At 36.9% G+C, this 19,770-nt stretch overlaps 1 long non-coding RNA gene across 1 annotated transcript in view; it reads left to right on the top strand.

The window, feature by feature from the left end:
* LOC118172094 overlaps positions 1–19,770 on the top strand; it is a 62,558-nt gene that overhangs the window by 26,750 nt on the left and 16,038 nt on the right. The window contains exons 4-8 of the long non-coding RNA XR_004753551.1: positions 170–357; positions 1,997–2,169; positions 3,045–4,456; positions 17,137–17,240; positions 17,908–17,994. This is a non-coding gene — a long non-coding RNA (uncharacterized LOC118172094). The remainder of the gene's footprint in view (positions 1–169; positions 358–1,996; positions 2,170–3,044; positions 4,457–17,136; positions 17,241–17,907; positions 17,995–19,770) is intronic.

The following is a 19,770-nucleotide window of genomic DNA, read 5'->3' on the forward strand; positions in this document are numbered from 1 at the left end:
CTACTTTCATGCTTTTTCTGTCTGACTTCAGTGCAACTGCCTCCACACCTGAATTCAAGCATTTCATGCAAATATTTGTGGAACATTGAGTTGTATTACTTATTTGGTTTTCTGCCTATTTTGTAGTGCTCATGAGTCTTAATGTTTAAAATTTTTTCCTTATTTCCAGATTGTCATGGTTAAGAGATGGTTTTCCCCATGTTCCCAAAACCCATATCTGTAGACCCACAAGGACAGCAGTGAAGGAAGTCTTTCTGGAGTCTTGGCTGCTCTGTGAGTTTCATGAGATTTCCATAAAACTGAGATTTCCTTTTCAATGTGGGCTGTGGTTTTCTTTTCAAGAAGGACATTGCTGAGGTAAGCTAGCTCTGTTGAGGTTAGAAGAGTTAAATCATCAACAGCCTTCCCAGGCATTATAGATGGCATGGTCTGTCTCCACATAGAGGCATGGTCTCCATATAGAGGCATGTCTCCATATAGAGGCATGGTCTGTCTCCACATGATGATGTACATAGCACACACAAAAAAAATCGTAACTGTTTTACTGTTTTTTTTACTTTTTTTTTTTTTTTACTTGAAAAAAAATGAGATCTGTTTCTAGTCCTCTTTGTTCTTTCTTTTACTGCATCTTTTCTCAGCATCTATCACCACCAGTGATGTCATTAACACGTAGACTGAAACAGACACCTGCAAAAATACTAGAGAAAATGCCTACATTTCATATGTGTACTGTGAAGCTAGAACTCTTCCCATTTCCAAACCACTCCACCTCCTCAGGAAGTTGCATATAGATTAGAAATGTCTAGGAAATTTGTCCAGAAAGAACATTTGTTACCGTAACATTAGTTTGTTTCCATTCAACCTGGAGAAGCACAATCATTGTTTTGTCTGCATCTTCCTTATTAGACATTCAAATGAAATTTAAGCACATGAAATCTGCATTACTATGAATATATTTTTTCATTAAGCTAGAGAAACTAATTGGCACTGAAATTAGATTTCAAATACAATTCATGATGTTAAGTCTCTTGAAAAAAATAAAATAATAAATAAATAAATAACAAACAAAGAAAACAACAACAACAACAACAACAACAACAACACAGCCAAAACCTGCTATCAGTTTTACATCTGCATGATTATCTGCATTTTTAGTCCGGTCAGCTTACAGATGCTGCCTCCACAACTCCATTATAGGCCACTTTTCATCTGACTTTCTCTTCAGTTAATCACTTGGTTTCCTAAGTAAAAATGCATTATGCCAATAATCAGGTTTTAATTTAAATGCATTCCTTTGTTTATCAAGTTGATCAGTCTTCCTTCCTTTCTTCTGATGTGTTTTTCTGGGGGGAAATTGTAAAGTGTAATATCACAGATTTTTTTTCCTGTATTTGTCATTGTTTAATCTATTTATTAGGAACAGACTGTAAAGTTCTTATAGTCATTAATTTACTGAGTCTATCAGCATTTATTGTTCTAATGGTGTGAGGTTGTGGGAGAAGAAAAGGGTCTCAGGATCAACACCTTCATAAGGAATTTGTAAATGATGCAGCACAGATGGGTTGAGGGAACAGGGAGATGGAGATGTCTTGAAATATGCATCTAGAGGTAATTTGTTGTCTTACACTTTGCACTGCTATTTTAAGAGTTGCTTAGGAGACCCTGCAAAACTAGTAGTCGTAGAACAATATTTTAGAGTGAATTGTGATAGTAGTGTTCAGCTATGAAAACAAAACAACAACAAAACTTACTCTGATTTTACAAGCTGCATGTATTTTTTGTTTTCAGGACAAAAATTGAGACATACTATAATGGACATCTAATAATTAAACAAATGACAAAATAGGAAAAACAGAGCAACCTATTTTGGATTATCTTCCACCATACCGGTTCTAACATCTCAATTGCAAAGACAATAAAACATTCTATTCTTTTAAATTAAAAAGAAAAGTATAGTTTATAATGCTATTCTTTATTGCATATTCATAACTTTTAGCAAGGAAGATGGCTTTTAAGTTTGCAGATGACACTAAAGAACAAGTAGAACTATGGACATCAACAAGCTTCTCTCTCCAAGAAACATCTGCTCAATGGAGAAGGCATACAGTGAAAAGTGTGTCTCATATGTTCTGCTTATATCTGGTGGGCTTACTTAAAATAAGTAGCTAAGTAAGATTTCTCACTTTGATTTCCAGGTCTGCTGTTACTTTGTTCCATCACTTCGGTCAATTTAATTTGGTTTACCTACTTGTAAAATGTGTTTCATAATATTTATTTGATTTACTGTGATTAAATCTTCTGTTGTTAGTTTACGTCCCCTTTGTTCTAGTTATTGTATACATATATAAGTAATCAAAGTCCTTCTTCAGGGAAGGTATTGACTTCATAAATAATGCAGGTACAGGTAGCAAAAAATTCTAGGATATACTGGGGAAGCTGAGCAGCTGGGATCACAGCTAAATAATGTGACTTTTTTTTTGGGGGGGGGGGGGGGGGGCGGGCAGAGTCAGGAAGTGTTGGAAATTCTAAGGGCTAACTTAATTTTTTTGACAATTTGTTAAAAGGATTTTCTGAAATCCTTGAACCCTTCCAAAAATTAATGATATAAACCCAACTAAAGCATATATGTTGACCTGCATGAGGTATAGAACATAAAAAGAATTTCTGATAGGAGTGGGCTTTTTAAAAACATATATTTTTAATGAAGTGACAATTTTTTTAATTAAAACAACCATTTGTTATGAATTTTAACATGAACTAACTTTTGCACTTGCTTCCTTAAATCTCCTCATGTAACTTCTGTTTTATCAGCTATGTAGATTTGTTTAGATGCCTTATCTGAAGTCAAATGCTCTTTCTGATTTAGCTTTCAAGTTAAAATCACACATGTTCATGATTCATACTCAAGACAGCCTATAACAAGGCTCAACTTAGTTGTTCTGTTCTTACCAGGTAGTAGCATAATGATTTTATATATGGGTTGCCTGAAAGTAACTGCATAAACCTATGCTGTACAGACTATCCTCCTTGATAGTTTTTTTCAGACTTATTTTAGTGTCCTGACACAGTGTCTCTTTGGTATAAACACTAAATACAAATCAAGTCCATCCCCAGCCTCTTTTGTGAAATTATGGCACAACATTTTGAAGTTTTGCCAGTTTAACATACAGGCAGAAGTGCTGTTGGCTCTGGCTTGCTACTGTAAATGTAAAATGTTAAAATGGTGAGTAATGAGAAATGGATGTAATTCAATCCTGCCCAGGAAATTAAAGGACATAACAGAGAAAGAAGGTAGGAATATGTATCCTGGCTCCGGAGCCTGATTTGCTTTCTTGACACTTGATTCTTCTCTGCCTGGGGTCTGCTGAAAGTTACAGAAGATCAATAGCATCTGATTGCGTGTCCTAGAAAGCAGGGATTGCTAGGTGGTGCTAACCACTGGTAATTTGGTGTTGGTGCTGTATTTCTGACTCCCACCCCCCTTCTCTTCACATAGCTGCCAAATTCACTTTATTTCAGCATTGGTTGGTCTGTGACCTTTTTATCTAACTTGCTTCTGGGGTTTGCTATTTTCCTTCATTACCCTCCTCATCTAACCTGCATGCTTGTCACCATTTACACATCCTTCTCCAAAGGTAGGGATCATCATTCAAACAGAGAACAAACTTGGCCAGCATTAAGAGCTAAACATCAGCTAGTAGGCTAAAAGTAAGTAGGCTGAAGAGTTAATCAGCTGCAGCTTTTCTCCTTTCTTGAACATGGGTAACAGGCAGCTTGTACAGCCCTAATATCCAAGGGATGCTTGAGAGAGAAGAGATGTCTGCTGAGGCTTTCACTGTGCTGTCTGAAAAGCTCTGCTTGCTCTTACCCTTCCCTGGTATATATTTTATCCTTCTTCCAAATGTTTCTGTTGCTGCCTCTTCAAGATTCTCATGCTTCTTGGTTATTTCCTTATTTAAATACTGCTACTAATAATAAGGACCTAATCTTGGGTGCTTTTAAGGCTATTAGTTTATCTCTATCATCCTGACTTTCCTCAGCTGTACAGTAGCAATAGATGTATGCCTTGCTGCTGCTATTCCATTCAGTGCATCAAGTATGAGGTATTATTAGTCATATTATTATTTAGATAAGTATAGATATTTTGTTAGCCTAGCAAGGTTTCACGCTAGAAGTTCATTTTAATTGCTCAATAAGCTTATTCTTCAGAAATCCTCTTCTCCCCTGTAGTTTGGAAACATAAATGGATTTGAGTGGCACACAAGCCAAATCTGACTTGGGACATGTCGATATGGATAGAAGTACAAGTGGCACGTTCCTTCATACTGTATTTATATGACAAGTAAAGTCAAGAGAACAGCAGAGAACAGCCGTGTCACTTATGTAGAAGACTTGTCAAGAGATTCTCTGCTGGCACTACTAGAAATGCACGTGATTTCTTTCTGATCCCATCCAGGTAACTTAGCTCTTCAGTAGTTGGTGGTCCTTGTTTTGTGCTTGTGCTACAGTTGTGCAAAAAATATTGAAAAGAAATAAGTAACATAGCTGGGGTGAATTTCACTTCATTAAGTTTAAGTGTATCATTTTGTTTAAAAAGTGAACATGGCAACAGATTTTGAAAGTGTTTTAATTAATAGATACAAATTACCATAATCACGTTGAGATACAAATTACTGTAATCATGTCCGCTTAAATCTTTCAGTGATTATAATGCCATCATTTCAATGCCATGTTCCTAACAAGATACTAATTTCTTGTTGTGAGTAATTTTGGAATTGTTATTATTTTGATGACCATTGTGCTTGGGGGAGACAACACTTTCAGTGGCAAAAAAGATGCTAAAAAGCAGGGGAAGTTACTGTAGATGGCCATGCTAATAGGGATACCTATATCTAAATAATCACTAGGATAACTGAGTCCATATTACCTAACTGCCAGTGTGCCATGCCATTGCTACTTTTTTTTTTTTTTTTAATGATGGTGGTGACTTCACAGAGAAACTAGGATCCAAGGAGGCATCCGGTGGGGGTGAAGAGAAGTGATAAATATTCAAAAGAGGAGATCTGTTGTATATAAAATAGAGAAAGCATTGAAGAAATGTGATTTCAAGGGTTTTAAATAGCCATTTTTTTTCTGCTGCTATATGAAATTCAGCAGGGCACTGCACGCACAGTGCACGGATCCTCCTTAGAGAAACACGCACATGCTACCGTGAATGTTTACAGTGACTTGAGAAAATTGCAATGGCAGTGAAAAGGGCTGCAATTTTCCATAAATTTAAGAGCCAGCTGCTGTACGATTTAGTTCTTGTTTCCATCAAAAATAGTGTAGCATTTGTGAGCCAAAACAAGAGAGGAGTCTGGTTTGTAACATTTTGCTGTGTGTCACTTTTCTTGGTGTGGGTAAGGAAGGGGGAACTGCTTGCACTGGAAGCTTTGGCACTGTAGGCAAAGGAGGGCATTCACAAGTTACAGATATTTACTGCATCAGGGATTTTTTCCTCTTTTATATATGTATAATATATACATATATTAATTGAAAAGTGCTTTGCAGGGTCTAAACTGATTTCCAAGCTTCTGGTTTGCTTAGTCAACTCCTTCCTTGACAGCATATTTAACCACATATAACTTAAATAATTGTATTTGTGAAAAGTGTATTTATTGTCCTGTGCACAGTCTTTTTTTTATTTCCTCTTAATGACTGGCTCTGTTCATTGGGAAATATGTAAATAACATTAAGCCAAGGAGGAGAGTTAATAGATTTTAATGGCTTAAATTCTGAAAATGATGCCTATGAGGAACTCCTTACACACACAGTCCTGGGGAGCTCAGTGGTCCTCCTCACACGGTAAATTTACTCACACAAGTGTTTGAGAGTAAAAATGTTAGTGTTCCGCTCCAGCATTCCTCTTATTCTTACTCCATTACAAAAGCAAGCCAGCACATGAACACTGGAGGGCATTTTTTAGTCTAATATGGCCCAAATAAGGATTTAATCTAGACTAAACAACAGTTTTGAATATTTGCTGTAACTATTAATTATTGAAAATGTTTTGAATTTTTCTACTTATTTCCTCGCTTTTAGTTCTTGATTTAAATCATCTGTAATGTTCCTACTTAGTGCGTTTAATTTATATTTAATGTTTATAATATCTGTTTGTTACAGTTTAACAACCTCTACAGTTAGCTGCATTTTACTTAAAATGAATTTATTACTCTAAAAAGGTTCTGGAATGAGTTATTTATCAAAGAAGCAAAAATAGCTCAATCTTATGTACTGCTAACAAGGCACTGCAGATTTGTTTAATTGTAAATGCATATTCAAGGCATAAGCAATAAGTTGTAGTGTACTTATCAAGGGTATGTTGTCTGTAAAAAGCTGTCATGTTTGCCTGATATGAGGTTCCTTCAAAGTCACAATTTCTCCTGCTGGTAATGCATGATTTCCAATTACATTTCTTATTTCTCTATTGAAATTAGTGCATTCCTGGTGCAGCTGTTTCATGGATACATGTTTTAATTAATTGATAAAGCAACTATTTTTCTCAACCAGTTAGTAAAACTGTTCACAATACACATGTGAGTTTCTGGAAGTTGGTATGCAAAATTTCCCATTGATTTTTTTTTTGGGGTTGGTGATTGTTCAGGCTTTTTCCTTTTTTTTTTTTTTTTTTTTTTTTTCCTTTTTTTTTAGTCCATTGTATTATCCTTTATCCTAACAGTAAATTACAAACAAACTGCATTTTAATTTAGGCTTGTTTGGAGTCAACTATTATCTGATCTGCAGCTGCTGAGAAAGCTGACTGATTCACCCTGTAATTAGGTCTCTGCAGCACCTTCCTCCCACATAAATGGACAGATGGAGTCCTGGTTGTTTTCCTGTGGTCACCAATGCAACTGAGGGACACATCTAAGTGACAGGCACTTAGATTCATTTGGAATTTTTAATCATGGATTAACACTTGTCAGATTCAAAGTATACACTGTTGGGAAATAAGTGTCACATCATGCGATACAGCAGTTGTAAGTCTGCAAAGAAAACATTTTTTTTCCTTTTTTTTTTTTCCCCCTCCATGGCTAAGGTTAACTGTCTGGACAGCTGTGAGTCAAGCCTTCAAGACACGCTGCTTTATCTGATTGGTCTCAGTCTTGATCTGGCACATGAAAGGAAATGTGAGGAAGTTTCAAGCAGAGATCATTTTGCAAGTCCAAAGCCGAGGGTGAGGTCAAGTTTGCTGGCATTTTCAGAGTATCACATTACAAACGTGAAACACAGTACCATGCAGACAACCTGAGGTTTAGTGGAGTAATGATTTCAGCTTCAGATCTCCATTGCTGGAGTATTTTTTGTTCTGTTTACTAGCATAAATGAAAAATACCACAGTAAAGAAACAGCAGTTATATAAATATATTTTTTAAAGGTGACTCTTCCTACTAGGCAATAGGCTTATGGTGACTTTTTCTAAGTTTTGATGTTTTACTTCCGCAGGTGTTGCCAACATCTCATAGGCCTGCAGGGTAATGTTAGCATATAGTTAAAGAGCAAGTTGTTATTATTCATGTTACATTAACTTAGCTCATAATGTTACTGCAAATGCTTTCCTCCTGCGGCAAACTACCTCTTTTTCTGCGCATTCAGACCTATGGAGATTACTGTGGGAATCTATGAGGTGGCAAAAGCAGATTTTTTAACAGTGTACTTTATGGTTTTTGGAAGCTTTGGGGTGTTAGTCTGCAGGGTGGAAAGAGCCATCTTTACACCATGAAGCTCATCAAAAACTCTCCCCAAGCTATAGATGAGCATTGCCTTACAAAGCTAATCCTATCAACTGTCTTCCTTCCCAACAAATTCTGTTCCAGTCTCAGGGCTGGATCTTCAGTTTGTAAAAAAAATTAAATAATAATAAATTTTCTTAGTTCCACCAAGGTTTTACTGAAATTTCCCGATCAGTCATGTTTCTGAAGATTTTTAAGTCTTAAATGTATGCATTGTTATGCTACCAGGCTTTACAGATATATGTTATTTATTTATTTATTTATTTATTTCTGGTTGGCTAGCTGTATATTACTGTAAAAACGCAGTGTTTAACATTTTGTTATCGGTAGTAACATGCAGTAAATTCTGCGGTTAATGAAAGAGTATATTGAGTAAGACCCCATGTGCTCTTCAGCTTAGTTGTGTAAATTATTTGTATGCTGTGCATGAGGAATGGGTCTGCATGCTTGTGACTGTTGCAGTATGAATGTTATATTTCTCAACATCTACCACAGAGAAGCTGAAGTTGAGAGGTTTTTCCCTCCAAAAATAGAAATGCAGAAGAGATATGAGCAGATGTTGTTATTGGTTACATTTGAGCAACTTCCAGGGGGTCACTGGGCATCAGCATTTTTGCACTTTGCTTGTTCAGGTAAGCATGGGAAGCTTGTGTATGCAGCCAAGGTAGATGCTTAATGTGATACATAGCCAGGGAAAGCTCTTTGTTTCCTTAAGTACTATCACACTTCTAGTTTTTATTAACAGCTATTAAATGTTGGAATATAGGTGATGCAGTCATGGGATGGAGAATTTTTCTGAGGCCTTCAGCCGAACTTTTAAAATGCTCCCACCCAAGTAAAGATCCAGGCAATAAAATACATCACTCTTTCATGAAGGTGCCAATTATAAATGCCATTAGAATATAAGATTATAAATTACTTGTAGAATATCTTAATAGCTTGTATGCAAATTTTTATTACACATTATGTAAATGACCATAATAATAGGCCCCTTTTGCAGTCTTTGTTCAGAAAGGTAACTACAATTGTACTATTTCTAGTGTAGAAGTGAAGTGAGTGATGTGTTGCTAGACAAAACCTGAAAGGATAGACATTGATATGTTAGAAATCATCTTTATTTTTTATTTTGAAATTGTAACTTCTCTTTATTGTCTGTTTGGGATTGCAGGATGGGGAATGTCTTATTTTTGTCTTCAGAAGAGCATGTTTTACAATTATAAGAGAGAGCTCTGTACAAGCTGGAACTAAATTTAAACCTCAATACAAATCCCTATGGTGCCCTGAGATGAGGATAATACAGAAAGGAGCATGACATGGCCTTGAATCTCCCTTGGCTTAACAAGAGCAGGAAGAATTTCATGGGGGAATAACGATACTTGCATCTTCAGCTATCCTATAGAAATCAATACAGAAGTGTGCTCCCGTTAGGGGGTAAAAAGGCTCAAGGGCTAAACATGTTAGACCAATTCCAGTGCAATTTTTATCGTTTCCTTTAGAAGTCATTGCTAGCACCAAGTCTCAAAGTATTCCTCTGCTTTTCTGTGCTGTTTTCACCATTTTATCTAATACCAGGAAACCATGTTTAACTTAGTGTAACACTTTCTTCCAGGCAGAGCTGATCACCATACGAATTTATCCTGATCAGTCTGCGTCCAATCTGTTACTGGCTTGATCAGATAGAAATGGATGAGATCAGTGAAGCTGGCATATTGCTCCTAACCCTTCCTGATGGTATATTTGGTACTTGAAATACTAAAGGTCTAATTTAAAGGAAGATCTGTAAAATCATCGTACCCTTTCTAGGAAAAAGGAGCAATTCCCTATAATACATATATTCTCTCTCCAGAAGTCTCAGTTCAAAATCACTTTTTGCTACTGTTTGGTCATTATTCCCATTTAACATCCAAGACGTGTTATATTTCACCAAAACACATCCTTAGCTTTCAACTTTTCCTCGTTATTTTGCAGGGCTTTGTGAACAAAAGTAAGAAGTGTCTGCTTTTAAGCAAACCTGTTTTTCCTTTCCAAAGCAGTGTCTTTCATCATTAACTTTCAAATAGCAAATCAATCACACTAAACTGCCACAAATTTTTCCTAATTATTTTTCCATTTGCTGTGAGTGTGAGTGTTTCTTTTTCCACATGTGCATTAATATAATTTTGGTCTTCTCCCTTTTTTAAGTACAATATTAATACTTATGTCCCTTTAATTTCCAGCTTTATCAAACCGTTATTGATTCTCATCTTTGTGACTGTTTGCCCTTGAAATTTCAACTTATGTGAAAAATGTGCACTTTTGCTGTTATCATTAGCTATAAATTAATTACTTAAGCTCAAATTCAGCTTCCAGTTCTCCTTGGGAGAGAGTAAAGCATCCTTCTGCTCCTAGCCAGCCCTGGACCAGAGGATCTGGGAACCAAACTTCAACGTTTTAAGATCTGCACCTCAGTATGTTGTTGTTTATAGTCAACATCATCTCCTCCTTTTCTTGCTCTTTCTTAGATAATGGAAAACCTTTGGATATTTCTGATAGCATATGTACTGCCTGTGCTGAACTACTGAGACATTCCAAGACTGCATGAAGAGAATAGCTGTCCAGTAATATAACCCATTTCAGTGGAACATGCTTGTGACTTGGCTAATTTTGAGGTGCAGTTACTCGCTACAAGAAAAATCTGGCAAGATACAGGTTCTTATTTTGGTCCTTGGGTTAAATGTCAAGTCGGCTGTATGCATGTGGTAGATCCTATGAAAGACAATATTGTTTGTGTTTCTCTGACAAATGTGCATTTCTAGCTTATTCCATCAACTACTTGAGTTTGAAAAGCAAAGACAAAAATAAAAATAAAAATTTGGAGACAAGACACAAACAATCTCTGGTACTAGTCTAGAAAATTTCAGGGGAGGCATGGGTTAGTTATAAGGAGAAAGCATGAAGACAGGAGTTAAATTCTCACAAGATACCCCTCCTTAATAAGAATTTGTTTTAGGAATTCTGTACATTCTGATGTGGCTTTGTAGTTGGTATCATGTTTACACACATGCAGACATTTCTTAATTGAGTAACATAGGTTGTTTATGTGTCCTGGTAAAGTCCCTTTGTGCAGCTCATATGGCAACTTTACCTCACTGCAAAGATGTAATTTAGCCTTTTTGTTCACTTCCTCTCAAGTTGATGTGGATTCCTTGTGTGTTGACGTTTGTGCAGACAGTGTATACCTTTCCAAGGTCTTAAACTAACACTAGCTTCTTTTCACTGGACCGGAGGAGATGGTCTAGGTAGCAACTGCTCTGGAAGATGTTCTAAAAGATGCTGAATAAGATTTTTCTAGTCTAAGGGAGAGGGTACAGCATTATCAAGTGATAATGAATATTTTATTTCTGTTATTTTATAATATTTTATTTCTGTTCCAAAGGACACATTAGACTCAAATATATTGGCAATTTGCATATTAATAAGCTTCTGTAGGGTCAGTTGTTATAGGCATTGCACTGTATAGGCTGGTACTCTTCCTAAACATTGACACCAGAGGTAAAAGAACCAGCTGAGCTTGCTGATACAAACTGCACAGCACAGATGGGTTTCTCTGGACCCCACCTGTCCATCACCACCAAATGTACCCCTTTAACACAGAACATGCACAATGTGTGGCAAGCCCTCTGTGATGGAATGTGTCGTGTCAAAATACCACTTCGGATTTAACAGAGGAAAACAAATATAGTGCAATTATTCTACTTCCTCGCTACAAAGAGAATTAAACGCTGTGGGTGTGCATGGCTTTTTAGCTTATTAAGCTGCAGTGTGAAATTCATTGCATCTCTTGAGCCTCCAAAGGACCCTTCTCTTGACCCTTCTGACTGCTTTTTGGTTTGGTGGGTTGGGCAGCTCAGCACCTCTGTGAGTTGCTGTCATTCTGGTGGCCTGTTTGCTGCCAGCGCAGTCACAAACTGAGCCTTACATAGGAATAATGTGGTAAGGCTTACCCATGAGGGCTGGAATGGAGGGGAGGGCTGTGGCAGGTGGGGTGAGGCTATTGCAAGCTGAAGGCACTTGTGTAAAACTTGTGTAAATGTTCGTGACTGAACAAGTCCCTTGAGCTGTACTTGAGCTGCCACAGCACCTGGTCCCTTGGGCCTCCAGCCCTGCCTATGTTTTCTCACTTTATTCTGCTAATTCTCTCATATAACAAGTATAACAAGGGACTATTTCTAACACACTTCACTGTTTTTTGTTTGTTTGTTTGTTGTTTTTTTTTCCTTTGTCTTGGATTTATTCTGAATGTATCTTAAGCCCTAGTGCCCTCTTCTGATCCTGAAATAGGTGTCAGTTCTCAGCACACCTGTCCCTGCAGCTCCAGCTCAGCAGACAGGGGCAGCCAATCTTTTGAAGGTAGGCAAGCATTTGGGGACGGAGATATTTTAATCTGTAATCAGCTTTAGAATTTTTAACTCTTGCTCTGTTCAGAAACAGGAGCTTAGGCAGAAATTTGTCTTTCCTACTTATAAAAAACATTTTTCTTCCCTGGCAGGAGCCATAGGTTTGAACTGAAGTCCACTGAAGTAAAGGGATAAACCCTTATCAGCTCTGGTCCAGCCCTTAGCATAGCAAGTTCTTTAGCCAGTAGAGTCATTTAGGCTGGAGGAAGCATACTATTACAAGATCTTCAAATGATAAATACTAATTAAGAATAATCCTGTAGAAAATATTACTTCTTTGGACATTTATCTTGGAAAACACAGAGAAGTGATAACTCTAAAATTCCTTACTTTTGGGACTCTTTCCAATGTTATTAAACCAAACTCAGTTTGTGTACATATATCTAGACAGATGTACGTAATGCATATTAGATCTCTTACACTCAGATAGCCACAGACTGTATGAATAAGTTCATTCATCATTTATAGGCTGCCACCTCTGGGATGGAAGGCAGCAGCTGTCAAGCAGCACACAGCAGTGCTTCACAGCAGTCTCAGGGCACATTCAGCATTTCTGCATCCAGTTAATATTGTCGTGTGATTCTGTGTGACTGGACAGAGAATCCTCTTTTTGAGTTAAGAAAAATAAATATATTTGTTTTTCTGAAATCTTGTTCATATTTTTTGAGTACCATTTAAAAACAATTCAAATAAAATGTTTGCCCTTAAGGCACTAACATTTAACAGACTTTGGGAACATTACTAGATCTTGTCGCATTAAATTTACTTCAAAATAAGGTTATGAATTAATCTCCTCAGCACTGGCTTTTATAGTCTGTGGCTGTTTGCTTATGTTTTATGCAGATAATATTCTGCAAATTGGGAGTTGTGTAACTGCAAATAAACATTTTGTACTAACAAAATTATTTGTTGATAATTTTAGATGAGAATTACTGAGACACTGATGGGCAGATTAATACCAGAGGCCTCTCTAGCAAGAGGTTTATCAACACATTAAGCAACAAAAGAGATATTTATAGTACTCTCCTAGAATACACTTTTTCCAGCTCTCTATTGCCATCTTGAGTCTCTTAGCTTCAAGAGAAAATCTGAGTTGGGGCATATACAGAGACAAAGTGAAAATAGCTGGCCATTTCTGTTTACTGTACACATCTCTAATCATCAGATGGAAGTCATCAAATATATATTTAAAAACAAATGTTATTTAGTTTGAGAATTGCTATAGTTTGTCACAAGTCTTATAAGATTTAAAGCAGAATTCTGGGATGTTTTGATGCTAGTGGAAACTTGTAAGGGGCTGCAGAATAAGGTTCTTAGAAAGGAGCCAAGCTCAGGTGTGGAGTGCTTGTATACATGCATTGTGCAGAAATTGCTGGCGGTGGCTGACGTATGCTAATGAGATTTTAGAATATATTTCCAGGGGGATAGAGGAATACTGGAGGCTATAAGTCACCACTTATGCAGATATTTTGATACCATAAACTGTTTTTCCTATAATTGCCATTATAATTTTTTTTTGCTTTCCTTTGAAAATCAGCAACATGTATTGTGGTTCCCATTATTCTATGTATATACACAGAAAAATCAACGAGAGCAGAATGCTGAGGTCTTCTCATATAGGCATTTCTCCAACAGCTGCTGCTTTATCCTTCATCATGTGCAGACTTCTTTCTGTAGGTTAATAACTTTTACAAGTCTTTCTCTTATTATTCCCCATTCTTTTCCATTGTATTATTTCACACTTGGTGACAGTATTTTCAGTCATTATTCAAAACTCAGTATTTTATGAGTAACCAGTGTCTCAGGCAGCAGTAACATGACTTGAGAGATCATTGTTACTAACTGAATATTTAATGGGAGAACTCTTCCCCTCTAATGAGTGCTTGATATGAACTAAAAATAAGTTCCTACAGTTTGATTCTAATCATACCTATTGTCCAAAGCCTGTTTTTATAGTCTGAGCATATTTGGGCATACTGTTAGGAATCCTCTTCCAAACAGAAGACACTGTTTTAAGGCTACATTTACACTCCTTTCTAATATATCTTACAGTGGTAGCTGACAGCAACACATCTTAAGCTGTGCTAGCACAGGGTTAAATAAAACCCTGATGAAAGCAGCCTGAGCTGGTTTTTCCACCCAGGTTTCTGCTGCTGCTCTAATGCAGCAAATATTGGCTCTCCTTCCTTGCTTGTAGACGGGATTTCTGCAATGTGTTCCAAGCCAGCATGACCAGCTTCTAGACCCTCCTGACTGGTGCAGGGGGTGTGCTCCATTGAGGTACTGAAATGGTGTATTAATTCCCCAATGAAAGTACACCTCTGAAATTGTTAGACCTCAATACCATTACCCTATAGCATACTGGCACAAAGGAAATACACGTTTTATGCCCCCTGCAGCTGAACAAATAGTTGTCTTCTCAGTTCTCTGGAAACCAAATCATTATTTATTTGTGGTTGTGTATTCAATTCAGTACTTGTGATGCCTTTCCAGGAACTGGATATTTCTTCAGATACTGGTTATGTATCAGCTCTGTCATTTCTTCAATAGCATGGACTAATTTATCAAATCCTTCCTCCTGTAATCTGGCTGCTAGTGATGGTCTTCCAGAGAAGTACAACAGTACCTGCTAGACTTACCCGTTCTAAGCTTTTGGAATTCGCAAAGGTGATTATTTTTCATACCATTCTTAGGAATAATTTTTGGATGATGTGTATTTACGTTTCAAGTCATAGCACTGTTTTATTTTCCTTTTTTCAGTGCTCCTTTTTATGTGTTTCCTGCAAGTGCCACATTAAATGATCATGGGATTCTTGGAAAAGAAGCAGGAAATGATATAATGGTGCCCGCAAGTTCTGTGTATTGACTTTTCCACAGACTTGCTAGACTTTGAGCCTAAGAGTTGCTGGTAAAACCAAGGTATTTGATCTTATTCTCTTTTTCTTGATTCTTGTTTGTGTGCTTGAAGCCCTGACCTTTTGCTCCTTTATTAAGGAAAAAGAGAGAGGGAAGAAAAAAAAAAGTAATTATGGAGATTATTGTGGTTTTGATAATAGGGATAGTTGTTTATTTTAGTTGTTTTGCATTCCTGAGTAACTATTAGCAGGACATGCTCTGTTAATCTGCTTACAGCTTGATTTGAGATACAGCAGAAAAGTCTGTATAATAGAGTCATAGCTCCACTATAAAACTTGTAAGATATGCAAATAAGTAATCACCATTTAAATCTACCTAAGTACATTGAAACTGTAGAGGATAGCCTGAAAAAAAATAAATAAAGCTACAGGCGAAACTTGTCTGTGGCATTGTTCCTCAGCAGCTTTACTGGAGTTATGTGCTGTGGAGGACAGGGCAAAGATTTCAGTGGGAAATGATAGAGAATCACCCAATGACAGTGTTACAGAAACAGAAGGGATAGCTGGAAGATCTGTGCTTTTGGACATGTTTAAGGAGATCTAGAAGTGCTTCTTTGTAAGATTATGAACATTTATAGCTGGGAATTTTAAAACTGTATCCCTTTGTTGGCCTGTAAATAGCTTTGCTTTTGAGATGACTCTTTGTGGTTTATCGTGGTGAGTTTACCAAATAACTTTCCCCTCTTATGGGTTTAGTTTCCATCTGAGGGATAATTTATCCCCTAGATGCTAACAAGAGTAATTACATTGTTTAGACCCTTCCAGCCTCATTTGGATGATCCCTTCAGTAAATTCCCTCCTCATCTGTGATGATTCCTCAATAAATTCCCCAGGCCAAGCTGGGTTTTCACCACATTCCTTCAAAGTCCTGTCACTGGTTGAGTCCCATTAGATGTATTAGTTTAGCAAAGTGTCAGGGTGGTGAAACTGTGCGTCCTTGCCTGCCAGGCATAATGCTGTTCGCTCGTGCTGCGCCATTGAGAGTGGTTTGCTGGGAGCCTATGGTGGTGCTCCTGCCTTGTGCATTCCCTGCATGTGTTACTGTAGGAGGTATGAATAAACTTTTTAAGCTGATGGTCACAAAGCCAAGGAAATGAAAAAAGCAGTACGTCTTCACAGAAACCAGCAATTAAATTCTTCACTGTGTTAAAATCACTCTGGTACCAGAAACAGCCTTCTCTTACCAGCTTGAGGTCAAAATGTGCTATTTTACTCTAAACTGTACCGAAGCAGTAGATGAAATTAATCTCTCCTGATCGCTCCATTGCAACTGCTGGACGGCTTCCAAGACTCAAACAGGCCTGTGTAATGTTAACTTGAGTAATTCAGGATTCCTGCCGTCTGAAAAAAAGACATATCCTATAAATGCCATTTTAGTCCTTCATTCGTGGCGCTCAGTAATGAGGCAGAGGACAGAACATGATGGTAGACCTTGGGGGCTGTGTTTTCTGAGCCTTTTAGAAGGACACCAACCAAGTGCAATTGCCCTGCCTTTTATAGCTTATCCATCCTAGACATTTCCCTCTCTCAAGCAGAGACACTGTCATCCTAAACCATTAAGCACTTTCATGTTAATAAAAGAAAAACGAGGAGGAAAGAAAGAAAGAAAAAAAAAAAAAGCTGGGGTGAGACTACTGTGCTTTGCTTTTGCTTTTCTGTAAGGGATACCAGCCCTAGCCCACAAACATTTTTTTTTCCCTTAGAAAAATCTAGGCTGACTCTCCCCTTTACTCCTTACCACCTTTTTTCCCCTTGAGAATTGTCCTATTGATGTAACTTTAACTGATTACATGAAGGTCAGCCTGGCTTACTGCTGTTATGCATATAAAGCAGAAAGAGTAACAGCAGGGTCACAATTCACTGCAGAATTTTCCCCAAGCTTGGGATTTTTTTTTTCCCCAAGCTTGGGCTTTTTTTTTTTTTCCAAAGTATTGGAAACTTCTGCTGCATTTCTTGGGGGAGAAAAAATCACTCTTATTTAGTTGTTCACTTTAATCTCTTTTCCCACAGCAGATTTCTGTAGCCATATTATGGTATGCAGAAGAAAAGACTTGGTTTAGCTGAGGAGGTAAATGAGACCAGAGTGTTCTGTCAGGATTGAGAATGAAGAAAAAGTAGGCCTCTTTCCATTGTAAATACCTGTTTAGTAGTGCAAAAATTTGCATTGAGATAAGTTTATAGTGATCATTCTTTTTGTAGTCATACTGTTATGAATGTTGTTGTTGCTAAAGTTTATTCTTTCTTTGTTTTCTGATAGGCTGTATGAACTGTCAGGTAATACATTTTTTTCAGAGCACAAAACATTGTGGTGTTCATCAGTTTTGATCAATGTTAAATCATTTCATTCACTATCCAATTACATTTGAGTATGCTCATTTTAATAGGCTCTGTATTTTCCTAATTTATCTGCTAATCACTAGAAGCACATGGGCCTCAGTTCAGACTGTTGTGTCCTAAGTTTCAGCCTGGGATTAACGCGGTACTAACAAATCTAATGTGTAATGAAATTAGAGCATTTTGTGTGCACACGCAGGTGAGAACAAGTAGGGTTGATCCTTTGTATGCTCAGGGTTGTGTTTACTCATTTAAGTTTGCACCCACAAAGGGGTCAGTAATTTTGTTGGTTAATGCAACTTCCTCATGCAGGTTTTAAGTACCAGAAATAGAAGAGCATGCAATGACATAAGTCTGCTTACCATGTAATTAAATTGGTATTGCACTGTTTTAGAGAGATTTTTTTTTGGTGACCTGGATGAATAATTGTATATATTTTCTTTGCAGTGACAGTACTCTAAGTGGATTCATGCATCTTGCCTGGAACGAAACATGGTCTTCTGAAAATGTGACACCTGGTAGGAATCAGAAAAGGTGAGATTAGCTTCCAGCACTATCACAAAATTGTTTAGCACAAATATGCAAATTTTATCTGTAAGTCTAGGATGACTTTAGGAACCCTCCCTTCACCTTAGTTAGATATCTGAAAAACATTCATCTCTTATCTAACTGAAAATAATCTTTATTATTTATTTATGGAATTTATTATAATTATAAATTATGACAGTATCATCTATAACAATTAAATATTTCTAGAAATAAGCCTGAGCAATATAATCAGGTGTTTTTTTAGCTCACCAAAATTTGATCGTGTTTTAAGTTGGTCTTGCCATGGAGGTAGTACCAAGAAAGGGCTCCAAAAAGTATGAGAGCATTGTGCTAGATAGAAACTGATCTCAAAACTAATCTGTTTTAAAACATGATTAGGAGATTTCATAAAACCCTGAGTCTTATTTTCACTACAAATGACAGTGCTTGGACATGATATAATGTTCTGTTTCCTGTTCATCTATTCTTAGACCTAGGGAACCAAGCTTCCCAGACTTCCCCGGAAATAGGCTTATTCCCAAAAAGAAAAGCTGACAACAAGAGTTATTAACGTCCCCAAAACCTAACTTCTATTTTGCAAGATAAATAGGAATAGTTCAACCATCTGCAGTAATGTTAGTAAAGTTAGAAAACTTATGTCTAGAGTCAAGAAGGAAAGATAAGGAAATAATTAAAAGTAATCCTATGGGCAATATAATTCTTTTTGTCAGCTACAATGTTTAGGAAATTATATGTAGACTAAACATAGTTTTGGTTTCACTCCAAGACACCTACAAGAGAAATTACATAATTTTAACAGAACTCCTTTAACTGAGATGAAATGTCTGGTTTGATCCCCTCTTGGAGAACCATATTCCAGGATGATGTACTTGATGTTGTTAGCTTTTTACTTCCATTTTTTTTCCTCCTTAGTTATGCAGTGAGAGTTGACTGACAAACAGCAAATGTCATATGCCTCCTCCTCACCCTGTAACCAGAAGGTTGGGATTAAAAGTGGGAGGGAAGAGAAGAACAGGAGATGAATAAATGAGAGCACTAGAAATTTGGCAGCATCTGAAGTCTCTCAGTACAGTAAAGTGCTGTATGACACATTAAGGTAGCACACCTTAATTGTAAATTAAATGTGGTAAATTATGAGATAAAAGTATTTTAGAAACTAAATCCATCCCATATTGGTATGTTGCATTATCCTGAAGTGACCCAGGGCAGCCAAATGTTCTTGCAGTCTGTCCTTGGCTCCTTTTGCATTATACAGGTTCCTAAGCCAAATTTGCTAAGTTTAACGTCTGAGCTGTAAATAAAGATCCCCAAAGCCTACTGTGTTTTCCTTGTTCTACGAGTCCCTTCACAGTATGGCCCCAATTCAACTAAGTACTTAATATGTACTTAAATCCCACTTAAATCAATGGGATTTAAGCATTTGCTTAAATGCTTTGCTGAATCTGGCCTATTAAACTGTCTGTGCTGGAGATCAAAATGTAATTTATATTGCTGTGATTTCTTTTCTGGTGTTATATACAAGACCCCAAACTACATTTTACTGTAGCCTTGCTTTAATCAAAGCTGGAACTGTTTAGAGAGAATGTGTTCAAGATCTGTATTCATCATGTGCAAGAAATAGGTTTTTAATTGTTTTGGACATCAGCTATTGTGAACTTGTATTCATGATAAATGAAGTCAAACTCAGTGGAGAAGACCGGTTATTTTTCAAGCACCATGAAATCTTCATTTTGAAGTTTCGTAATATGATTTTTTCCTTTT

Source organism: Oxyura jamaicensis, chromosome 10, assembly GCF_011077185.1.
Source record: "Oxyura jamaicensis isolate SHBP4307 breed ruddy duck chromosome 10, BPBGC_Ojam_1.0, whole genome shotgun sequence".
Lineage (NCBI taxonomy): Eukaryota > Metazoa > Chordata > Aves > Anseriformes > Anatidae > Oxyura > Oxyura jamaicensis.